At 40.1% G+C, this 8,237-nt stretch overlaps 1 pseudogene; it reads left to right on the plus strand.

The window, feature by feature from the left end:
* The first annotated feature begins 5,770 nt into the window (after positions 1-5,770).
* On the plus strand, positions 5,771-7,238 carry LOC109275545 (S-adenosylmethionine decarboxylase proenzyme-like; annotated as a pseudogene).
* The last annotated feature ends 999 nt before the right edge of the window (positions 7,239-8,237 follow it).

Here is an 8,237-nt window from a genome sequence, read left to right on the forward strand (position 1 = left end):
GAGTGTAAATGGGGGAAGGGCAGAGAGAGAGGGAGACACAGAATCTGAAGCAGGCTCAGAGGTGTCAGCACAGTGCCTGACGTAGGGCTCAAACTCATGGACCGTGAGATTATGACCTGAGTCAAAGTCAGATGTTTAACGACTGAGCCACCCAGGCTCCCCTATTTACTTGATATTTTTAACCACCCTATGAAGTAGGACGTTTCTTAGCTAAATGCATTTTTTTTTTATTCTTGGAAAACTTGCATGATGTGAGAGTCACCTATCCAGAATCTATTTAAGTCATTTCTCTTGTTAGACATATAAATTCTTCCTTTGCTGCTGGTATTAGAAATGATACTATTTTAAGCAGCCTTATACACAAATTTTGAGTCTTCACCTTAGGTATTTTTAAGTAGAGTAACTTTTTGAATTGTATTTATTTACTTTGAGAGAGAGAGAGAGAGAGCATGAGCCAGCGGAGGGGTGGAGGGAAAGAGGGAGAGAGAGAATCCCAAGCAATCCCCAAAATCCCAAGCTGACAGCACAGAGCCCGATGAGGGGCTTGAAATCATGAAACGTGAGATCCTGACCTGAGCCAAAATCAAGAGTCAGACACTTAACCAGCTGAGCCACCCAGGTGCCCCAATTTTTAAGTGGAGTCTTACAAGAGAAATTAACTAGGTATAACCATTCTTAAACTTTGATATATATTATCCAAAATGCTGTTTAGAAAAATCTTGCCAGCTTCCACCAGTTGTACCAGTTAGCATTATATGGAGTTCAGTATACTTTACTCCTTCTTAGTAATCAGATCTTTAAGAAACAAAATTGAAAACTGAGAGGTGAAGGACGCCTGGCTAGTTCAGTCAGTAGAGCATGAGACTCTTGATCTGGGGGTTTTAAGTTCAAGCCCCACGTTGGCTGTAGAGATTATTTAAAAATAAAAAATTATTTAAGGAGTACCTGGGTGGCTCAGTCTGTTAAGCATCTGACTCTTGATTTCAGCTCAGGTCGTGGTCTCATGATTGGTAAGATCGAGTCCCACATCCAACCTGCTTGGGATTCACTCTTTCCCTCTTTCTGTGCCCCTCCCCAGCTTGAGCTGTCTCTCACTTTCTTTCATTTTCTCAAAATAAGTACATAAACTTAAAAAAAAAAAAAGATCTTTGAAACAAGAAAACTGAGAAAAAAATGCCAAGTAATTTGAATATTAATCTTCATTTCTTTGATTATAGTATGTGATGTTTTCAAATGAGATCGTGTTACATGTGAATGTGTGTTTGTGTATCTATGGATTGTCCACTACTTTCCTTCATCTGTTTGTTTGTTTGTTTGTTTGTTTTGTGACTGACATTCTTGTCTTATTAAACTGTAAGACTTCTTCATACAGTAAAATACTAGTTCTTTTCAGTCATATGTGCTGCATTTTCTTGTTTGCCTTTTAAATTTGTTCACGATATTTTTGACAGGTGAATTTTCAGTTTGATGTTGTCATTTAATCAATCATTTACTTTGACCTTTTCCACTGAACTTTTTTGCTAGGTGGGCAGTCTTTTGGGATCACAATATCAGAGAAGCCTCACAGACTTGTGCTTTAGTTGATTTGTTTTTGAGACTTTATTATTCCCTTTGGCCAAAATGCTGTAGTGAACTGATTTCCTTTCATATCCTTGCCTCTACCACGCTTTTTGCCAACTTGAGTTGGGAAAGGCATGTTGTAGTGGCTGTTCTCTAGGCAGTTCAAAGCAGGACCAAATTGTCCAAAGCTGTTTTGTAGTCTAAATTGGTTGAAGAATCCTGGCTGTCAAAGAACCTGATCTCAGCAGGGAATTTCTGGCATTGAGCTGAGGAGTATTATTAGTTTAAAAGCTAGGGAAGCCAGCTTGTATCAGAGAATTACCAATGTCTTATAATATGAACGCATGGCTTTGATGCAAATAGGTTATGAGTAGAAAAGACATAGAGGGTAATTAATTGAAAAGCAATATTTTAAAGCAGGATTTAATGTTGTTGGCTGCACTTTAACTATGACATAGGAGATATTTAGCAAAATGCCTGAAGAATTTCATTCACGGACAGAGCTTATCTAAACCACAGAAATCTTGAAGTTTTCTCTCAATATTTGACTCACACAGAGTACACATTTGACCACAGAATCTCAATGACAACAACAAAATAAATCATCGTTACTACTTTAGAGATGAGTTTCTGTTTCTGTTTTCCATACTCAGCATTAAAGTGATAGAGGAAGGGTAAATTTTAAAACCTGACTTTTGTTTGGAAATCTTATTTTGAGAAGGAATGTTTTGAAACACATTTTTCTGCAATTTTTAACATTTAAATTTTGCAACAACGTAATAGAAATACACGGTTTTGAAAACTCAAGCAGTGTAGAAAGGCTTCAAGCAAAAACAGTGGTCTTCCAGACTACCTCTTTTTCTTCAGTCTTTCCTTAGAACCATTTTACAGGGGCACCTGGGTGGCTCGGTTGGTTAGGTGTCCCACTTTGGTTCAGGTCATTATCTCATGGTTGTTGGGTTTGAATCCTGCATCAGGCTTTGTGCTGACTGCTTAGAACCTGGAACCTGCTTCAAATTTTGTGTCTCCCTCTCTCCCTGTCCCTCCCCCACTTGCACTCTCTCTCTCTCTCAGAAATAAACATTAAGAAAAAAAAGAATGTATGAATTAAAGAACCATTTTACAATTTTCTAATTGTTTTCCTCGTTGCTCTTTTTGTATCTCTACATTGTTAAGTTGATTTTTCTTGATTAATCCATTTCAGTCATTGTCTATGGAAGTTTGTGTATAACAGAAGAATATTTAGCAATTCCTTTCTTACATCACCCTGTTCTCATTTTGGAGATTGCAAAACCTTTTCAAACTTCTGTGCATTAGGGTTAAATCCTTTATTAAAAATGTTCTATTAAATTCTCCAATAATTGATATTCCGACTGTGGTAATTTTTTTCTATTTGTTTATCCCGGTCTTTGTCTTGCTACAGATTTTTCTTCAATTTCTAGCAATGCTTGAATATCATTTTGTATTGAGAATGCCTGGCAATATTGTGTGGATGGGTGGCACCTGTCAACTGGCAGAGTTCACTTTGAATAATTAAACAGGAAACTGGAATGTTTCTGAAGACTAGAATTTGAACAATTTTGCTTTCGAGGCAAATGCTCAACTGTCCCAGTTTGTGCACAGACAGCCACTTCAGGTTCATTGGAAAGAAACTCCTAGCTCCACATCACACTGCATTGTGTGGGGTTTGCATTGCATAGAGGTGGGAGTAAATGGGGACTATTTCAGCCCTTTTAAAAATTAACACCGCGAAGTTATATCTGGAAGGTCAACCCCCTCCACTTCTGGGCCCTTCTCCGTAAGTTCTAAAATGGCTGTCCTCTGTTTATTCATGTTTTATAAATGTTCTGTCTACTGAAAGCCTCTTTGTCACTCTTTTTTTACTTTTTTCTCTTTATTGTCCCTTTATGAGGATCTTGACGTAAGAGAAGAAAAATATTTGCTTTTAGTCAGCAGCCCTGGACCAGAAGCCACAAGTTACTTTAAAAATTTTTTTTTTCAACGTTTTTTATTTATTTTTGGGACAGAGAGAGACAGACAGAGCATGAACGGGGGAGGGGCAGAGAGAGGGAAACACAGAATCGGAAACAGGCTCCAGGCTCCGAGCTGTCAGCACAGAGCCCGACGCGGGGCTCGAACTCACGGACCGCGAGATCGTGACCTGGCTGAAGTCGGACGCTTAACTGACTGCGCCACCCAGGCGCCCCCACAAGTTACTTTTAAAAATAAACTTTGGGGGCGCCTGGGTGGCCCAGTCGGTTGAGCCTCAGACAACTTCGGCTCAGGTCATGATCTCATGGTTCGTGGGTTTGACCCCACGTGGGGCTCTGTGCTGACAGCTCAGAGCCTGGAGCCTGCTTCGGATTCTGTGTCTCCCTCTCTCTCTGCCCCTCCCCCGCTCACACACTGTCTGTCTGTCTGTTTCTCTCACTCTCAAAAATAAATAAACATTGGGGCGCCTGGGTGGCTCAGTCAGTTAAGCGTCCGACTTCAGCTCAGGTCACGATCTTGCGGTCCGTGAGTTTGAGCCCCGCGTCGGGCTCTGGGCTGATGGCTCAGAGCCTGGAGCCTGCTTCTGATTGTGTGTCTCCCTCTCTCTCTGACCCTCCCCCGTTCATGCTCTGTCTCTCTCTGTCTCAAAAATAAATAAATGTTGGCACAAAAACAGACACATAGACCAATGGAATAGAATAGAAACCCCAGAACTAGACCCACAAATGTATGGCCAGCTAATCTTTGAGAAAGCAGGAAAGAACATCCAATGGAAAAGACAGTCTCTTTAACAAATGGTGCTGGGAGAACTGGACAGCAACATGCAGAAGGTTGAAACTAGACCACTTTCTCACACCATTCACAAACATAAACTCAAAATGGATAAAGGACCTGAATGTGAGACAGGAAACCATCAAAACCCTAGAGGAGAAAGCAGGAACAGACCTCTCTGACCTCAGCCGTAGCAATCTCTTACTCGACACATCCCCCAAGGCAAGGGAATTAAAAGCAAAAATGAATTACTGGGACCTTATGAAAATAAAAAGCTTCTGCACAGCAAAGGAAACAACCAACAAAACTAAAAGGCAACCAACGGAATGGGAAAAGATATTTGCAAATGACATATCGGACAAAGGGCTAATATCCAAAATCTATAAAGAGCTCACCAAACTCCACACCCGAAAAACGAATAACCCAGTGAAGAAATGGGCAGAAAACATGAATAGACACTTCTCCAAAGAAGACATCCGGATGGCCAACAGGCACATGAAAAGATGCTCAACGTCGCTCCTTATCAGGGAAATACAAATCAAAACCACACTCAGATATCACCTCACACCGGTCAGAGTGGCCAAAATGAACAAATCAGGAGACTATAGATGCTGGAAAGGATGTGGAGAAACGGGAACCCTCTTGCACTGTTGGTGGGAATGCAAATTGGTGCAGCCGCTCTGGAAAGCAGTGTGGAGGTTCCTCAGAAAATTAAAAATAGACCTACCCTATGACCCAGCAATAGCACTGCTAGGAATTTACCCAAGGGATACAGGAGTACTGATGCATAGGGGCACTTGTACCCCAATGTTTATAGCAGCACTCTCAACAATAGCCAAATTATGGAAAGAGCCTAAATGTCCATCAACTGATGAATGGATAAAGAAATTGTGGTTTATATACACAATGGATTGCCACTACGTGGCAATGAGAAAGAACGAAATATGGCCCTTTGTAGCAACGTGGATGGAACTGGAGACTGTTAGGCTAAGTGAAATAAGCCATACAGAGAAAGACAGATACCATGTGTTTTCACTCTTATGTGGATCCTGAGAAACTTAACAGAAACCCATGGGGGAGGGGAAGGAAAAAAAAAAAGAGGTTAGAGTGGGAGAGAGCCAAAGCATAAGAGACTCTTAAAAACTGAGAACAAACTGAGGGTTGAAGGGGGGTGGGAAGGAGGGGAGGGTGGGTGATGGGTATTGAGGAGGGCACCTTTTGGGATGAGCACTGGGTGTTGTATGGAAACCAATTTGACAATAAATTTCATATATTTAAAAAAATTAAAAAAATAAACGTTAAAATTTTTTTTAAATAAATAAACATTAAATAAAAAAAGAAAAAAAAAGAAGGAATTAACTATCAACTCCCACAATATAGCCAGCGATATTAGCTAGCTCTCACTCTACTCTAACAGGGCAGCAGACTACCAGAGACCGAACTGTATCTGCCTCTATGTCCAGCAGACTCACCTTCAACTTTTGTTCACAAAAAGCAAGCAAACAAACAAAAAAAGCTGGGAAGTTTTTATTAATCCTTTTTTTAATTTTAATATAAAATTATAGGAACCTGAACTTTAGTAACACAGCTGGAACGGTCTGCAGCAGCAGGGGCAGCAGTGGGAGAAGAGATTTAATTTGGTTGATTTTTCTGTGGTTGTTGGTTGTTCGCAGTCTCATGGTGATGGAAGCTGCACCTTTCTTCGAGGGGACCAAGAAGCTGTGGGAGGTTTGGTTCTCCAGGCAACAGCCCGACGCAAGCCAAGAATCTGAGGATCTTTACACCATCCCAAGATCCGAAGGGGACACACTTTTTTTTTTTTAATTTTAATGTGTATTCATTCTTTGAGAGAGATAGAGACAGAGCGTGAGCAGGGAGAGGCACAGAGAGGGAGACACCGAATATGAAGCAGGTTCCAAGCTCTGAGCTGTCAGCACAGAGCGCGATGTGGGGCTCAAACCCACGAACCGTGAGATCATGACCTGAGCTGAAGTCTGAGGCTCAACCGACTGGGCCAACCAGACGCCCGAGTGGGACATACTTTTGAAAGATGTGCAGTGCTCACAGTAGCTTGTTTGTCTCCAAAAGACATTTCATTTTGAAGGCGTGGTACCATCCCCTTGCTAGGGATTACAGTTGAGTTTCACTCAATTCAAAGCTTCTTTTATTCTTGTAAGAATTTCATGAAGCCTTCTTACCAAAGGTACCCACACCGGAATTTCAAGGAAGAAATAAAGTTTCTTAATGCAATTCTCCCAAACAGAGCAGCATATTATATTGTATGGGACACATGCATTCTGACTGTTGGTACGTGTATACTTTGTATTTCCCAGAGACTCAGGTAATCAGTCAGCCAGATCAAACCCTGGAAATTCTGATGTATGAGCTTGACCCAGCAGTTATGGACCAGTTCTATATGAAAGAATGTGCGACTGCAAAGGATGTCACTCTTGAGAGAATTCGTGACCTGACCCCGGGTTCTGTCATTGATGCCACACTGTTCAATCCTTGTGGGTATTCAATGAATGGAATGAAATTGAATGGAACTCATTGGACTGTTCACATCACTCTACATCCAGAATTTTCTTATGTTAGCTTTGAAACGAACTTAAGTCAGACCTCCTATGATGGCGTGACCTGGAAAGTTGCGGAAGTCTTCTAGCCAGGAAAAGCTGTGTCCACGCTGTTTGTAAATAAGAGTTCCAAATGTTGCACAGTGCTTTCTTTGCCCCAGAAGATTGAAGGTTTTAAACATCTTGATTACCAGAGCGCTATGTTCAATGATTATAATTTTGTTTTTACCAGTTTTGCTAAGAAGCAGCAACAACAGCAGTGTTGATTAATAAAAATGAAGAAAAAACGTAAAAAGAGAACACACAGAGAAGAAGGTGATGGCTGCTTTTTAGACATGAATACCGGGGGCCATACATTCCATTACCATCACCTTGTAGCTGCAGAAAACCCTAGACGTAATGATAGTGTAATCATTTTGAATTGTATGCACTATTATAGCAAAGAGTTAGATATCTTGCATGAATGCTCTCTTCTGTGTTTAGGTATCCTATGCCACTCTTGCTGAGAAATTGAAGTGCATGTATAAAAAACCTTTTACTATATGTAACTTCACAACACTTGTGAAAACAACTTAATTTGGTTTACGCACAATGTAATATTTCTTTAGGTATCATCCAAAATTCCCACCAGACAGGGCTTTCGTCTTCATTAGGTGTTGGCCTCAGCCTAATCATCTGGGACTATTCTGTTAAATTGCTGCCAGGATTTTACATCCAGTTACCTCCGCTTTCTAGAACATATTCTCTACTAATATTACTGAAACCAATTTCTACTTCATACAGATGTTTCTTGCAGCAACAATTAAAGTTTATCTTCCACGAGTCGAGTCCTCTTAAAATGACTGCAGTTATCCATTTTGTTTATTACTATTTTAACATTATTGCTTCCTGTACCTGTACTTCCTTTAATTGATTTTGTTCCTTGCCATCATGTCTTGCCTCCTGACACCCCCTCAATAAAGCAATACACTATTAAAAACCAAAAAAAAAAAAAAAGGAATTAACCATCAACAGCAGTCTCATCATTAATGGTAGTGGCATTTTGGTATTTTTTTTTTCAAAGCTACGTCTATAGCTCTAGTATACCTTTGTATTGGACTTTAATCACATCATTGTGTAGTGAAAATTGTCCATGTGAATAATAATCACTCATAAATAAATTTTAAAGGAAATGTAACTTTTCATTTTGTTCATGAGTTTATCATAATGTAATTTGCTATTCCCTCATAGCTACATTTTAAAATGTTTTTGTCCCTTATCACTGTTATAAGTAATGCTACAATGAGAATTCTTTACAGAAATCTTTACCCCCATCCCTTGTTATTTCCTTGGAATTTTATC

Source organism: Panthera pardus, unplaced genomic scaffold (assembly GCF_024362965.1).
Source record: "Panthera pardus isolate Hobbes unplaced genomic scaffold, ASM2436296v1 HiC_scaffold_13, whole genome shotgun sequence".
Taxonomy (NCBI): domain Eukaryota; kingdom Metazoa; phylum Chordata; class Mammalia; order Carnivora; family Felidae; genus Panthera; species Panthera pardus.